This window comes from Lissotriton helveticus, chromosome 3_2, assembly GCF_964261635.1.
Source record: "Lissotriton helveticus chromosome 3_2, aLisHel1.1, whole genome shotgun sequence".
Taxonomy (NCBI): domain Eukaryota; kingdom Metazoa; phylum Chordata; class Amphibia; order Caudata; family Salamandridae; genus Lissotriton; species Lissotriton helveticus.
The window spans coordinates 13,755,017-13,771,465 of record NC_136062.1 but is presented as its reverse complement, the minus strand read 5'-3'; the positions used below and the strand labels follow the sequence as shown (position 1 = coordinate 13,771,465).

The window sequence follows — 16,449 nt, the reverse complement described above, 5'->3', positions numbered from 1 at the left end:
GTGGAATTCACAACGCGGCGGTAGCATGCGATAGACACCAGATAATGCATCAAATGTCTGTGTGAAAATGAACGCCGCACTGCAAAAATGCGATACGCGAACGCCAAAAAACATGCGATGAGGCCAACCGCGGTACAAAAAGTAGCGAAAACCAGCCCCAGGCCTGCAAATCCCACGTGTCTGGCGGGCCAATGCACCATAAAAAACACAGAAAAAATACACCAGAAACAAGCCAAAGCACGTAGCAACATGGATGCACCCTGACCCAGCGCAGAGGCCAACTCCAACCCCACAACCCACCAGACCACCAGCAAGGAACAACAGAGTCGGGCAAGGCTCTCTCTAATCCCTCCTGTGATGAATTTGCCTCCTTCTTCGCCTCTAAGACAGAATCCATCGAATCTGATCTACTCAAGGACCTAATATACATCTCAGACTTGAAAGAGAGCCCATCTCAGTCCCTAGACGGGGCCCTAGCTAATGTCCTCCCGTTATTCAAACTAAAAAACAATGCATCGTGGTCCCACTTCAACACTTACAGTGAAGACACCATACTAAAGACGTTAAATGCGCTGAAACCCTCCAATCACTTCACAGACCCGCTTCCAGCAAACTACATAAAGGACTTCATTCCTCTCCTTCTACCCATCTGGACCAAGATCATTAACACTTCCCTTCTTCAAGGATCCATTCCTGACACCCTGAAAATGGGGCAGGTCTTGCCTATCCTAAAGAAACCCACAGCCAACCCCTTGGACCTTAATAACTATCGTCCGATCTCTAACATCCCTATGCTAGCCAAACTCCTGGAAAAATGCGTTAACATACAACTGAACAGTCACATTGCTTGTTTCAACCTGCTGAACCAATTATACATCAAAATCCACTCTCTGGAAGACATCAAATCACTCAACACCACTCTACAAAAAACCCAAATTTGGCTGGCCGAAAACCACTTGAAACTCAACTCCCTCAAAACTGAATTCCTTGTTATCGCTCCCCCTAACAAAACTCACACTATCATAGACTGGATGAAGCATCTAACAGCTCTCAATGGACAACTGCTCATAGTCGACTCATCAAAATCTCTAGGGGTTACGCTGGACAGCAACCTAAATATGCAGAGACACATCAGCATCTCAACAAAAGGAGCCAACTTCCACCTAAAGACCCTGCGAAAACTGAAACCCTATCTGCCCGCCTTCGATCTCAAACAAGCAGTTCAAGCCCTAGTTATCCCACGCCTGGAATATGGAGCAGTAACCTTATGCGGACTCCCTAGGTCATCGACAGCCCCGCTAAGAGCCTCGATAAACTCAGCGGCGAGACTCATCACAGGTTCTAAGAGAAACGCCCACATATCCCCAGACCTGAGAGCCCTCAACTGGCTACCGTTTGAAGCCAGAATTCATTTAAAAATAGCTTGTATGACTCACAAGGCCCTCTACCACAACGCCCCACACTACCTAGCCCAGAAATTGGTGCGCTCAGCGGGCAGCAGAGCTTCCAGGAGTGCCAAGACTCTGCTACTACAACCTCAAATATTTGCCAAGAAAAAAACATATAACCCATCCTTCTCTGGTTTGGCTCCGAGGATATGGAACGCTTTGCCCACTGAAACCAGAATTAACCCTTCCTCTACCGCCTTCAAAAGAGAAGTGAAAGCTATCCTCATGGCTCAATTCACGTGAACTCTATGTCTACTCATTGCACTGTATTACCTGCTTCTCTTCGTTCATACTCGTCCTTCTCTTTATCTTTGTTGTTTTGCTCTAGCTAAGCACCTTCCTCTCTTGATCTAGACGGATGTATAACTTACCTATTTTGTGTTATTCTATATCATAATATATCGTATATTTACTCCACTTGCCCTGTAAAGCGCTCTGATACTCACAAGAGTCTGGTTCGCGATATATAAAACTTTCAACAAAAAAAAGGCCAAGGAGAAGAGGGAGAGGAAGACGGGGTGCAGACCACAGGAAAACAAGACCGGCGTCACAGAGGTGACAGAACACTACCAGCAACTGACCCACTAGCAGACCACCTGGAAGGCAGTCGGAGTGCAGAGGAGGCCAATCGAGGAGGCCAATAGGCGCCGGCATGGGGTGACAACCTAAACCAGGCACAAACCCGCTGCCAACAGGAAGGCAGCAATGGTGACTGGGGGTAGCAGTCCAGCGCCACAGGAGGAGCTGGAAGAAACCCAGGCAACAGTCATCAGTGTGGAGATGATGCAAGGAGTAGGGAGTACAGACACAGCTCAGAGGACCTGACACAACATCAACAGGGAGTGCAACGAACAGGGATTGGGGGATCGAGGGGAGATGGGCACAATGACATACATTATAACAAAAAGTACTCCAAAGGAGACCTACTAAGAGAACCAATAGTTCAATGTAGGTAGCGTGCATAGGGATAAAGACCTATGTATGGGATGGGATTAAACACTAACTCACTAGGGGTGTGTTTGATATGCTAACCATATCTGTATGTATAGTGGAAGGGGGCAACACTAGTTGATTTTAGTTACCCTCACACACCCTAGTGGTGTCATGCTTCATCATTGGGTCACCCCGACTCCTACAGGTCGGGGTGGGCTCAACCACAGTGTTGGGAAGCTCTTATGATAGTGAAGGCAAGAGGATATATATAAATTACCTCAATCAGACCCCCGGTATCCCTTTATTCATGGGTCTGGTTGGGTTATTAAAAAATAAGTAAAATGGAGTCTTATACGGATTTTTATGGTCCTATGACTCTAGTGAAGTGCCGACATGTTTCAGTACTTGTGTGGCCATAAAGAGAAACCTATTCGATATCACCACTCAGTCAAAGGATAAAAGTGTGACATCAAGGTTGGATATATAGGTGTTAGTGCCAATTACATATACGTATATGTCTGCATAAATCAGCAGATGGTATAAGCATACACTACACCCCTTTTACATGGCATTTCCGGTAATCGGCACGAGAATTAGGCATAAAAACTACAATTCCCGTCATCCTTTCAGGCCCGGGATGTGAACATTTCCGGTTGTGACGTCACACGTGTGACGCCCAACACGGAAATAATCAGTGATTCCACCCGCTCCGGCTGGAACAACACCCACAAGCCGGGAGGCGAGACAGTTTGTTTTCGGTAGGGAGCGTCCTCGAAATAAGTAAGTAGCAATTCCCTTTTCCAACAAGCGCGGGCCTCAACGAGCTATATTCAGCCCCGCTGGTGGCTCCTTTTAACGCTAGACCCACCTATGCAACTACCAATACTTATATCACCAATACTCTTTTATTAAGAGAGTATGCCCCAGCATCTCGCTTACTGAGGTGCCTGCGCCCAACATAATTTGGGTAAGTGCTAATATGATATACGAAAAGATGCATGGAATGCATGAATGCATGTTTGTAGAATGCTATACACGACTGTAGCACATGTATGTGTGTGTGTTTTTATGGGAGTCTTTACTGCAATTGAGACTGCGACCACTGTTCTGATACTTCACTTCACAATGTCACACCATTTGAGCTAAATAGTGTGTGATGTTTGACACTAAGTGTTGGGTGTCACATAATGAAAATGCCACTACAGAGAAGATTGAGTGACATAGAATGAGAGCACTTGTGTTCACTATTCGAGCATGTTCACTGAAAAGTCAGTGTGCCACGCACGGGATTTCACACCAGAATATGGATAATATCTGTATCTGATTAGATTTCTTATGCCACTATTTTTCCACAGATGGAGCCTGGCATTTCATACCAACATTACCACACAGACACGAGGAGAAGCTACTCTTCCCTCTCTACATTGATAGAGTAGGGAATTCCCTCTCTTTAGTATCCCCACACATAAGGGGGTCATTGAATCTTGCCCTGAAGAAAGTCCGGGACCTTTATGGCCACACAAGGACTGAAACATGTCGGCACTTCACTAGGGTCATAGGACCATAAAAATCCTTATAAGACTCCATTTTACTTATTTTTTAATAACCCAACCAGACCCATGAATAAAGGGATACCGGGGGTCTGATTGAGGTATTATATATATATCCTCTTGCCTTCACTATCATAAGAGCTTCCCAACACTGTGGTTGAGCCCACCCCGACCTGTAGGAGTCGGGGTGACCCAATGATGACTCATGACACCACTAGGGTGTGTGAGGGTAACTAAAAACAACTAGTGTTGCCCCCTTCCACTATACATACAGATATGGTTAGCATATCAAACACACCCCTAGTGAGTTAGTGTTTAATCCCATCCCATACATAGGTCTTTATCCCTATGCACGCTACCTACATTGAACTATTGGTTCTCTTAGTAGGTCTCCTTTGGAGTATTTTTTGTTATAAAGTATTTGCAGGGAGGACGTACTCCATATACCCTCTCAAATCCCCTAGGACCTCTGGATTAAGTTACAGTGGCCCGTTTTTGCTTGCACAATGACATACATGCACAACGAGCTGTAGCACACTGCACACCCACAATCACCTAGGGTCATGTCCCAGATCCCCATGGCACACTGCAGCACACACACATAGCAAGAACAGCATACCCACATTGACGACAACGAGGTACAATGCACATAGCCGACACTGCAGAACAGAGGACACAACTGGCTCTGCACATGCACAGAAACATGCCCACTACATCTAAAAAAGCTGGAAACTGTGAAATGGAAATGGTAAGCGTACGACCTCACATCCATCATGTAGTCCAAATATATACTGTCCCGCAGAAGAATCCAGCACCCCCTAAGAGTCACAATGTACATTGCCATACAGTCTGCATGCAAACCAGCACAATGCGCCAACATACATGTCAACACAAAGTCAACATGCATCTCCCCTTCACATCGCAGAGGGGCACACAACACCCTCAGCAGAGCACAGAATACAACACAACTGTGATGCCGGAGAGGACCACCACACCTTCAACACCAACGCCCTACAACATCCCATGGATATCCCACGCAACCCCCACCAGGACCCGGCCAGCCAAGATACTCAGTGGAGAACACCGAGCCTGCAACAGACCACACAGCAGGAAGCACCCGCAAGCACAGCTGGCTCATGACACTTCACCCACCCACACCTGGCACGCCAATGCCATGTGTCAGCATGCCAAAAGGAGGTGGCCCAACAGGTGTTGGTGGGGGCCTAACCCATGGAATGCAAACTAGGACACATACGTAGGTGTCTATCACCCCACTAAGGAGACCCACACAGCCATAGAGACACATGCAGATGCACATTCACAGTACAGAACCACACCCAGGGGCGCTCAAATAGCAGTCACACACCCATGTTGACTCTGCGTATGATGGCCCTGGCCACTCCCCTTACGAAATGAGTGGGTGACGACAAAGCTACAAGTCCAAGCTCCAACCCGCTGTCTGCGGTGACATGTCTGCATCCGATGTACGCATCACAATGTAATGTCCTAGGGCCCAGGGCCCTCATGCATACAACACGAACACAGGGACACACGCATATGTCATGTTGAACTGTCTACGAGCACATGCGCCCGACCCCTTTAATGGCAGTGCCACATGTACAGTGACGCCTGTGCTGGATGTGTGTGGGGTGAGTATAACCCATTCCGCAAAGAATGTCTGGTGCTGGCAACCACTTGAACATTGGACACCAGTGCAATGGAAATAGAAAACACATGCATAACCGAGTAAACTGCTGAGCAACATGGAGTGAGCCGGAGAAAGTCCAGAGGACAGCCAACATGCAAACAGAAGTGTCTGTGAGTTGCAGTGCACTGGGGTTGGGACACTAGAGATGAGCGCGCTCATGTGAAGAAAAAATCTCTAAGTGTGTCCCTTCGATATATTCCTGATGCTGATGCAGTGCTGAGTGTTAGAACTGCATCATTTTCCCCATCAACGTTAACACAATCAGCAACGGACAATGGCCTACGGTGCACTGAGTCATTGGCACCTGGAGTGCTGAGCAGGGTATCAGGCTGATGATGGCATCCACAACGGGTCTGAGCAACTCCGTAAGTCTGTTAGGACCACCGTTTTGACTCTGGCAGATGGTGGTTGGAGGTGGTCCTTGCGGCGGTGACATGTGCCTCCTGCGGTGATGCTACGTCCGAGCCGGTCTGGAATCGCTTTGGTGTGTGAGCCCTGGTGGGACACATTAGGGCCCGGAGGCTGCGTACAGCGCAAGGCCACAGATAAATGGCATTGATGACCCAAAGACCAATGCTTCAGGGGCTATTCAATATCTCAAAAGAAGGGGTCCCGGACCGGATCACCACAGAGTTAGTGGCCCCGGATGCACTGCGGCCGACACAGACACCCAGCCACGGGACGGTGACTTGCGGTGCAGTCAGATGGGCCATGCGACCTGGGCAGGTCCCCATCAGTGTTTGAGGTGTATGTTGCGGAGGGTTGCGCTGGACAGTGGAAGGTGGAAGGTGTCCTCCAAGGCATGACACAGAAATTTGATTTTATCCATAATCAGCAGATTGAATCAGCAACACTCGTTTTCACCACCAGTTCGGTATCAGCTACATGAGGATGAAAACTAGCCCCTAGTCCATAGACTCAGAGGCTACCAATGTACAATCAGTGAGTGTCCATGAATGTCGGGCAACAGATTTAGTGGCACCGGGGCTGAGAGGGGATGCAGTCGGCGATGATGCTGGTACACTGATATGAACTCCGCCATTGCTAAATCAAGACTCTGTGACCTACTAGAACGCAGTATAAGCCCAAGGCAGTGGCAGTGGTCAGCAGTGGCCCACAGCCACGTGTCGTTGGCTTGCACTGCACAGAGTTAGTGACACCAGGGCAGTTGTCGGTAGTGTAGGATCACCTCCTTAACCACGCTCCTTATTTCTCCGCTAAGATGCAACGCGTCATCCTCTTATGCCTCTTCTTGCGTGCAATGATATGTAATCTGCCTTTGCATACTCGATGTTCAATTCCAAATTTGTGACCTACTCAAGCGCAGCATAGGCCGAGAGCAGGGTAGGCTGGAGGCAGTGGTCAGCATGGGCCATTCACCGAGTGTTGCCGGCAGAGGTTGGTGGTCCCACCGGCCTGCGTAGTTCAGGTTCAGTGGCACCACGTGTTCGGTCACCTCCGTGACTGTGACCAGGCTTTCGTCCAGACTGAGCCGCATCTTCCTCTTACTCCTCTCCTTGCGACCACTGGTGTGGACTCTGCCATTCGTGATCCCTCATTCACGTGTCGCTGGCTGGTGTTGAATAGGGTTTTTGGCAGCACATGTCACCGGCTGGCGTTGAACAGGGTTTGTGGCAGCATATGTTGCAGGCTGGCATTGAACAGGGTTTGTGACAGCACGTGTCGCCGGCTGGCGTTGAACACGGTTTGTGGTAGCACGTGTCACCGGCTGGCATTGAACAGGGTTAGTGACACCACGTGTCGCAAGATGCCCATATGGAACTATGCCTCACGGATCGGGGTGCGGGGGGTCTGGTGCTGTGCCCCCTGGCCTTGATTTGGGGTCACTGCCATTCAGGGCCCAGGACACAGTTTCACATATGGATCCTACTGGGCCGTAGAGGTCGCCCGTGGAGTATGTGAATGAGGGAGGAGTAATGTGGGCCAGTGTCAGCCAATGCAAAATGGCGTATGGCTGCTCATGTTTTTAAACCTCAAAACAAAGCATAAGGCATCTCTTGGCCAGAGACTGGCACCCCACCTAACATCACTAAAGGCCCACTGGTCCCCCCCTCCCTCCTCCAGTGTGAAGACTTCTTTTGTAGTGAGAGGTAGATCAGGCTTAGGCTCTTTTAAGGGATAAGGACTTCGGGTTCTAGCTGGTTGCTTCTGTGCAGGGCAAGGTTCACAGCAAAGCAAGGCTAAATAAAGGTTTAGTCGTAGTCAAAAGGAAGTGGGCAGCAGACTGGGTCCACATTCTGTAATTAAATTTATATTTTCAAAGCTGTCCCTTGCACATCTTAGACTCTCTTTGGAGGACTAGTAGGTCCTGGTGGTGTCCGCAAATCTTTCTCCACTGAGATTGAATGGTTTCTAGTCTGCCCAAGGCATTTATCTTTTCAGGTGCCGTGAGTAGGTGTTTAGCTTGGCTACTCGTCCTTTCACTGTCGTATTTTGTCCTTCCACATTGACCATCAGAATGCCTGGTTGGGAATGGAAGATTAGAAATGACCTGCCTCACACAGATATTAATCTCGCAGTCTGTTAGGGTTTGCATGTGTAGAGAATATTGTTGAATCCCTGGCTGTGCGAAAAGTCACTGATAATGGTAAGTGTTGTGCAGTCACTGACTTTGGAGGACCTAGCCTGTGTATTGCACAGGAACGTTACATCTTGGAGCACTACGGTATGCTGTTGAATGACTAAATAACTGGTAGTGGGAATGATCCCATATCTAGGAAATGGTGCTAAATCACTCTCTGGGAACAAATACATTCATGAAAAGTGGAAGAAGAATACTGGAGGTGAGTAAGTTAGCAGCTAGATAAAGTTTGGTAAATCAGTGGCTGTCGAAGTGCGCTTTACAGAATTTGGACGCTAGCACTGCATCAAGAAATACTGGCAGTAAAATCCAATTGACAAAGTAGGACTGTCTTTAGAGGCTATCTCTACAGGAAGTACCATAGAGGAAGGGGTCATAGGTGAAGCAGAACCGAGAAGTGAGGCAAAGACGCTTGCAAGCAGATTATTTGGCATTTGCAAGCTGCAAGGGCACTGTCCTTGTTCAGATTGCACTGTGCGTGGAAATAAATGTTTGATAAATATTTAAAGGTGACATAAATAAAGAATCAGAAACGTGGGCTGCAGAATTAAAGGCTATTCAGAAACCATCACATACATGAATATCACTTGTTAATAACTATTGTACGAGATATTGGGCCAGTGTCAGGGAACCAACGATGGTCTGAGAGGCTGGCAGGGTCGCGGGCCTTGGGCTTGGAGCTTACACTGGCACGTGGTGGGCCCTCCTTGACACACGCCGGTGTTGGCAGGTGAGCAGTGTGGCTGGGGTACGGCAGGGGCACAGGATCGCAGGCAACTCCCCTGACGAGGACGGCGTCGGCCTCGTGGCGGGGTGGGTGGCGCCGCCCTGGCAGAGATGTTGGGCTTTCCGGAAGAGGACCAAGTCCAGGGCTACGTGCTTTTTATTTACACCCCTACTCTGGCCTGGCATAAGATGGGCCATCACACTGAAAAATCAAATCGGAGCTGTGACCTCTACCTGCTGCTTTTAATTAAGGAAAATAAGGAAAATTAGCAAGTTCCTCTCTCAGGAAGCAAAAACACAGGCAGTACTCGCCATGGTAATATCCCACATCGACTATGCCAACTCCCTTTACCTGGGCATTCCAGCCTACCTCACCCACTGCCTTCAAATGATTCAAAACCAGGCGGCCAGGCTGATCCTCCAAGAAAACAGGCGCCAACATATCACCACCCTTCTGAAGAAACTACATTGGCTTCCAATAAACCAGAGATGCGCCTTTAAGGTAGGATGCATCATCTTTAAAGCCCTGAATAACAAAAGCACTAAATTCATCAACAATATGATCAATAGATATACTCCTATCAGCAGCCTGCGATCTGCTCATATGCATCTCCTAACCATACCATCTATCAGGCTAAAACGCGCTGGAGGGACAAGGTTCACCATCCTATGCCCCAAATTCTGGAACTACCAAGCCTCTTGAGATCAGATCCTGTACAAACATCATGAGCTTCCGCAAATTCCGAAAAAACTTGTCTATTAGCGTCCACTGTACACTACACTATACGCCGGAGGTGTATGTCGCAGTGGATATGGGTGTGTTCTCCCTACTGTGGTCTGTCCAGCACATCGCTGCCACTCTTGGCATTGTGTACTTTCCCAATCATGGTTCTACTGCATCCTTCACACATGCCTGGTTGCCACCTCTCCCCACATTCGGCTATTGTGTGGCTGAGGTGCCATGCCGTTGATGGCTCATGTTCACGGCTTGCCCAGATTACCATTGTAAGTTGTTCTGTCATGTCTGGCGGGTGGGCATGTTGTTGTGCATGTTGTTTGTGATTTTGTGAAGTGTGCATTGCCAGAGTTGTGGATCGCATGGTTATGGAGTTGAGGTGAGTGGGGTGTTAATTTGGAACTTGCAAAGGGGCTGTGCATTTCCCTTGGTGCCATCCTGGTAACGTTGGCTGCTGATGGACTGTCGGAGGATGAAGAGATCATGCACACTAGATGTGTATTTGGAGGCAACATTAGTGAAGGTCCCACGTTGTTCTGATGTTGCCTGCACATTGATGTGTGACGTGTGCTTACTGTTGCGGTGATTGTGTGCTGTATCACCAGCGGGCGCAGGTAATCAATCAATCAATCAATCAATCAATCAATCAATCAGGGCATTTATATAGCGCACTACTCACCCGGGGGATCTCAAGGCGCTGGGGGGGGGGACTGCTACTGCTCGAACAGCCAGGTCTTGAGCTGCTTCCTGAAGGCGAGGTGGTCCTGGGTCAGGCGGAGGTGGGTCGGGAGGGAGTTCCAGGTCTTGGCGGTGAGGTAGGAGAAGGACCTTCCCCCTGTGGTGGCTCTACGGATGCGGGGGATGGCGGCGAGGGCGTGGCCGGTCGACCGAAGCTGGCGTTTGGGAGCGTAGAAGTTGAGGCGGTTGTTGAGGTATCCTGGGCCTTGGTTGTGTAGGGCTTTGTGTGCGTGGGTGAGGAGACGGAAGGTGATTCTCATGTTGACCGGGAGCCAGTGCAGGTCTCTCAGGTGTCTGGAGATGTGGTTGCGACGGGGGATGTCCAGGATGAGTCGTGCTGAGGCCTCTGGATCCGCTGGAGTCTCTTCTGGAGTTTGGCGGTGGTTCCGGCGTAGAGGGAGTTGCCGTAGTCCAGACGGCTGGTGACGAGGGCCTGGGTGACCGTCTTCCTTGTCTTGGTGGGGATCCACCGGAAGATCTTACGTAGCATGCGCAGGATGTTGAAGCACGACGAGGAGACTGTGTTGACTTGTCTGGTCATGGAGAGGGAGGATGAAGCCCAGGTTGCGTGCGTGGTCTGTTGGTTTGGGTGCGCTGCCTAGGGCGGGGGGCCACCAGGAGTCGTCCCAAGCGGAGGGTGAGGATCCCAGGATGAGGACTTCCGTCTTGTCCGAGTTCAGTTTCAGGCGGCTGTTCTTCATCCATTCGGCTACGTCTTTCATCCCTTCGTGAAGGTTGGCTCTGGCGGTGGCGGGGTCGTTGGTGAGGGAGAGGATCAGCTGGGTGTCGTCGGCGTAGGAGATGATGTTGAGGTTGTGCTGGCATGCGATGGCTGCGAGGGGGCTCATGTAAACATTGAAGAGGGTTGGGCTGAGCGAGAAGCCTTGAGGAACGCCGCAGATGACTTCGGTGACTTCTGATCTGAACGGGGGGAGGCGGACTCTCTGTGACCTTCCGGCGAGGAAGGAGAAGATCCACTCCAGTGCCTTCTCCCGGATTCCGACGTTGCTGAGGCGCTGCACTAGGGTACGGTGGCAGACAGTGTCGAAGGCCGCGGAGAGGTCTAGGAGGATGAGGGCCGCTGTTTCTCCGTTGTCGAGCAGGGCTCGGATGTCATCGGTTGCTGCGATCAAGGCGGTCTCGGTGCTGTGGTTGGCCCGGAAGCCAGACTGCGAGAGGTCGAGGGATCCGTTTGTCTCGAGGAAGGCGGCCAGCTGCTTGTTGATGGTCTTCTCGATGACTTTTGCAGGGAACGGGAGCAGCGAGATGGGGCGGTAGTTCTTGAGGTCGGTGGGGTCGGCTGATGGCTTCTTTAGTAGAGCGCTGAGTTTGGCGTGCTTCCAGCTCTCCGGGAAGGTGGCGGTGTCGAAGGAGGTGTTGATGATGTCCCGCAAGTGGGGTGCAATGACCACGTCGGCCTTGTTGAAGATGTGGTGAGGGCAGGGGTTGGTCGGAGATCCGGAGTGGATGGAGTTCATCGTACGGACGGTGTCTTCGGTGCTGACCGGGGTCCAGGCATGGAGGGTGGTGGAGGGGGGCGGTGGTTCGGTCGTGGCGTGCGTTGGTTGAGTGCTGAAGCTGTTGTGAATGTCCGCAATCTTGTTGTGGAAGTAGGAGGCGAGGGAGTTGCAGAGGTCTTGCGAAGGGGTGACGTCGTTGTTTCCGGCGTTGGGGTTGGAGAGCTCTTTAACGATGTTGAAGAGTTCCTTGCTGTTGTGTGCGTTGTTGTCCAGTCGTTCCTTGAATGCAGTTTTCTTGGTGGCGTGGATCAGTTGGTGGTGTTTTCGGGTGGCGAGCTTGAGGGCAGTCATGTTGTCCGGTGTTGGGTTTCTGCGCCAGGCTTTCTCGAGTGCTCTGCAGTTCTTCTTGGAGCTCTTGAGTTCGTCATTAAACCATGGGGCTTTCTTGCTGCCGGGTCTGCTCGGCGGGGTCTTCAGAGGGGCGAGGTCGTCTGCGCAGTTGCTGATCCACTTCGTGAGGTTGGTGGCCGCTTGGCTGGGGTTCGTTGTGCTGGTGGGTGGGTTCTTGCTCAGGGAAGTCGCAAGCTGGTCGGCTGTGATCTTGTTCCAGCTTCTGCGTGCGACATGTTGCTGGTGGTGGTGGATCGTGGTCTTTCTGAAGCTGAAGTGGACGCAGCTGTGGTCCGTCCAGTGGAGTCCCGTGGCATGGCTGAAGGCGATGTCCTTGCTGGAGGAGAAGACGGGGTCGAGTGTGTGGCCGGCGTAGTGGGTGGGGGTGGGCACCAGTTGCTTGAGTCCGAGGTTAGCGAGGTTGTCCAGCAGGGTGGTGGTGTTGTGGTCGTTGTTGTTCTCCAGGTGGAAGTTGAGGTCCCCGAGGAGGATGTAGTCAGCGGAGGGGAGGGCGTGTGGGCTGACGAAGTCGGCGATGTCCTCGCTGAATTGTGTGCGTGGTCCCGGGGGTCTGTAGATGAGGGTGCCTCTGAGGGTGGTCTTGGGGTTGGTGTGGATCTGGAAGTGCAGGTGCTCGGCGGGTGCGAGGGTGTCGTCAGTGTTGGTCGTGATGCGGATGGTGTTCCTGTGGATGATGGCGAGGCCTCCTCCAGTCTGGTTGATGCGGTCCCTCCGGAAGATCTTGTAGCCGTCTGGGATGGCGATGGCGATGTCGGCGCTGAGGAGGCGTTCATCCAGATTTCCGTGAGGAAGGCGACGTCTGGGGCTGTGGTGTCGAGCAGGTTCCAGAGTTCGACGGCGTGTCTGTGGACGGAGCGGGTGTTGAGCAGGATGCACTTCAGGTGGCTGCTGCTGTTGGTCGTCTTGGTGCTCGGTGCTGGTGTAGAGCAGGTCCGGATGCAGGTGAACTTGCAGGAGTGGCAGCAGAAGGGTCCGTGGGTGCGTCTCGGGGTGGCTCGATAGCAGCCCGGGCTTCGACCAGCGTTGAGTGCGTAGAGTTCGGCGGCGTCATAGGTTCGGCGGGTGGGCTGGTGTCTGCGGGGGCCAGGGGTCCTGGCACTGGGCGCGGTCCAGGCACGGAGGGGCGCAGACGGGCTTACCTTTGGCGCACCTTCGGCGCTCATTCGGTGCTCCCGCTGCGCGCGTCCGCTGCGCGGTCGCTCTGGGGGTGTCATAAGTAGGAGCCGGGAGGGCGGGTCAGATGGGTGGCGGGAGCGGGGCGGCCAATGAGCAGGGTGGGGCGGGTTCGACGGAGGTCTGTGGTGGGAAGGGGTACTGGGGCGGCTCGGCGGCAGGGAGCGGCACCCAAGGAAGGGGGAGGTGAGCAGAGGGGGGGGAGCAGGGGGCAGAGGGGCAAGGCTAGTGCAGAGGCAAAAGGAAAAAGGAAAAACGGCAACACAAAGGAAGGGCAGCACAGGAGGCAGAAGGCAAAAGGTAGGGCATGTGTGCTGTGGATTGCCCCCAACACGCGTGTGCATGCGGCTAAGGCATATGGTCCTGGCTTGGTCTCCAGCAGTTCCTGCGCATTGTGTTTGACGTATGGGGACTGGGGTGATAGGGTGATGGTGATGTCCAGGACAGGTGTGGGGGACTTGGATGTGGCTGGCTGTGAGACTCCTCCGAGTCTGGCGGTTGTTAGTTGGGGTGTGCCAAGAGCTAACAGGTGCAGCACAGCCAGCAGCTTGGTGTGGGGTGGGATGTTGGTTGTCTGCTGTGTTGGTGCCGTAGGCCTGTTAGGCGATGATGGTCAGGATGCGTAGGATGGTTGTCCCTTTCAGCCTGTTGTGGACAGTGACATTGTCAGATGTTGTGTCTGTGAGGCAGGTGCGTTTCCTGGGGGGCAGCTGTCTTTGTCTGTGCTGCCTCTGTGGTGGTTTGGAGGGGTATGTGGGGGAGTTCTAGATGGGGGTTTGGGTCCTGGGGAGGTGGCTGTGGGTGTTGAGGCCCTCTTGGGTGTCCGGGCTGCATGAGGAGTGGCTCCATGGCATCTGTTGCCCTTCCGATGATGCCCTGTGGGGTTCCCGTTTGTGGGGCAGGCTACCGTCCGACTTTACACCAGGTCAGAGGAGGTGTTAATTTCCTGCTGCTAATGCGCTTTATTGCGTGTTTTGTGTTCCTATCGCCAAGCTGGCTGGTCGTTGTGAATGTTGAAGTGTTGTGTGTCACGGCTTTTTGCACGGGAACGCCTATTCTGCATCTACAGGAAGTACTCTGGGTATTGAATCAATTGCGGGAATTTGCTACTTTTTCCATTAGCTGTGCGCACCCCAAAGCTAACCTCGAGATGTGTGGTGCTGATTGATGCAGATTGAGAGGAGAGGTTTCCTTTACCTAGCAATCTATATAACTTGAAATGCTCAAGAGTTCTATCACCGTTACCTGGGGGCGCAGTTAGACATTTGCAACTGGGTCATGCCGTAAGAAACTATCTCACAGAAGGGGAGACACTGGAAGAGACTTCACCTTTAAAAGTCAGGACACTGACTGAGCCACTACATGAAAAGGCAATCTCCTTGATTTATCAAAAAAAGTGTCAACAATGACCTGGAAAGATTTTGTCTGCTAAGAGCAACCTGGGAGGGCGATATTGGCTAAGTGGAAGACGAAGAGTGGATGGAGACATTGCAGGACCCAAGATAAGTGGCAATAAGGACGAGATTTCTGTTGATTCAGTTGAAAATTCTTCATCAGGTATATTATCCTAGGAGAGTGTTACACAGAATGGGGCGGAGTGAAGATACACAGTATCAGAGATTGTGTGGCTTGAAGGGAACTTTTTGTCACTTGCTATGAGAACTGCCCAAAGTTACAAAATTCTGGCAAAGAGTGGTAGAAGTATTAGAAGAAGTTACAGGGGTAGAGGTACCGCCAGCACCAAAATGTTTTATACTCATGATCACACAAAATGGCTGACTGGTGAGGAGCTCATCGGGAGTTCCTGCCCTATCCGCATTGCCCAGATACTTCAACGAGAGAGCTTCTGGAGTTCCTGCTGCTTCGGCAATTAACTTACAAGGACTCAGAGGATGGCAAGCTACAATGACAGATTAATCTGAACTACTCACCCTCCTGCGGGGTCGTAGTCTCAGGGTGTTCTGCGCGGACCGGAGAAGCACTGGACGTCTCAGTGAAAGGATCTCTCTACTTTCAGGACAGAATCTCTCCTGTCGGGACATGACCTCTCCCTTCGGGGTCAGCGTCAGCGGAGCAGGTCAAGTAGAAGGGAGGAGGTCACAAGCCGCATAGACCCACCAAAACCAGGGTCCTGTTTGCCGGACGCCTCTCCAACTGAGAAGCGGCTCCAAGCCGACCCGGGCTTCTCCTGCGACACTGTGGTGTGAGACAGACAGGAAACAAATTGGAGGCAGACATCCTGTCTCCCATGCCGCCTCCTGTTGTTGAGGGTCAGACGGCGAAGCAGCTTTCCCGTCTGCTTCGCCCTCACATGCTCAGGCAAGCAAGAAAGCCCACAAACAAAATAACAGTCTCAGAGGCTGCAGAGACCCACCCCCAACATCTCTGGTACTGCTGACCAACTTTAGTGAGAGGAAAACTACCCTCACCCAGTCATAACGGGCCCCACTTCGGCCTCAATTTAATGAAGGATGTTAACATAACTCAATGAACTGTGGGAGTAGCAATTTGGTATATTTGTTTTTCCTTTCTGCCCAAGAATCCGCTTGCTGGTTGGCTGCATCCCCACAAACTCAGAAACTCTCCTGCAGCTCTACTGGCTCAGGGGGGCATTGCAGGGAACCCATTTTGGTATTCTGATTGAGGCCTTACACCAGACTGCCTTTGCAGGCAAAATGGCACACAAATAGAAGTAGGACCATTCACGCCACACTGAATAGGATGGAAAAAGACAGAGGACTTCTTTTCACATTTGGTCTCAGAATAAGGAAGGACCAATTACATCTCATTGCATATAGAGATGGAAATAGGACTTTGCCACAAAGCTGTTCCCTTCATAGAAAGAGCGATAAGACCACCTCTCAGAGCTCAATATATCCTCTGAAACTCTGGCGGCCATCTTGAACTGACCCCATCGTTATAGGGAATGGGTTATTCCCAAGCAGAAGCTGACAACATAAAACG

At 51.4% G+C, this 16,449-nt stretch overlaps 1 protein-coding gene across 1 annotated transcript in view; it reads right to left on the bottom strand.

The window, feature by feature from the left end:
- Positions 1 to 16,449, bottom strand: part of FSD2 (fibronectin type III and SPRY domain containing 2) — a 490,462-nt gene that overhangs the window by 343,452 nt on the left and 130,561 nt on the right. The window lies entirely within an intron of this gene.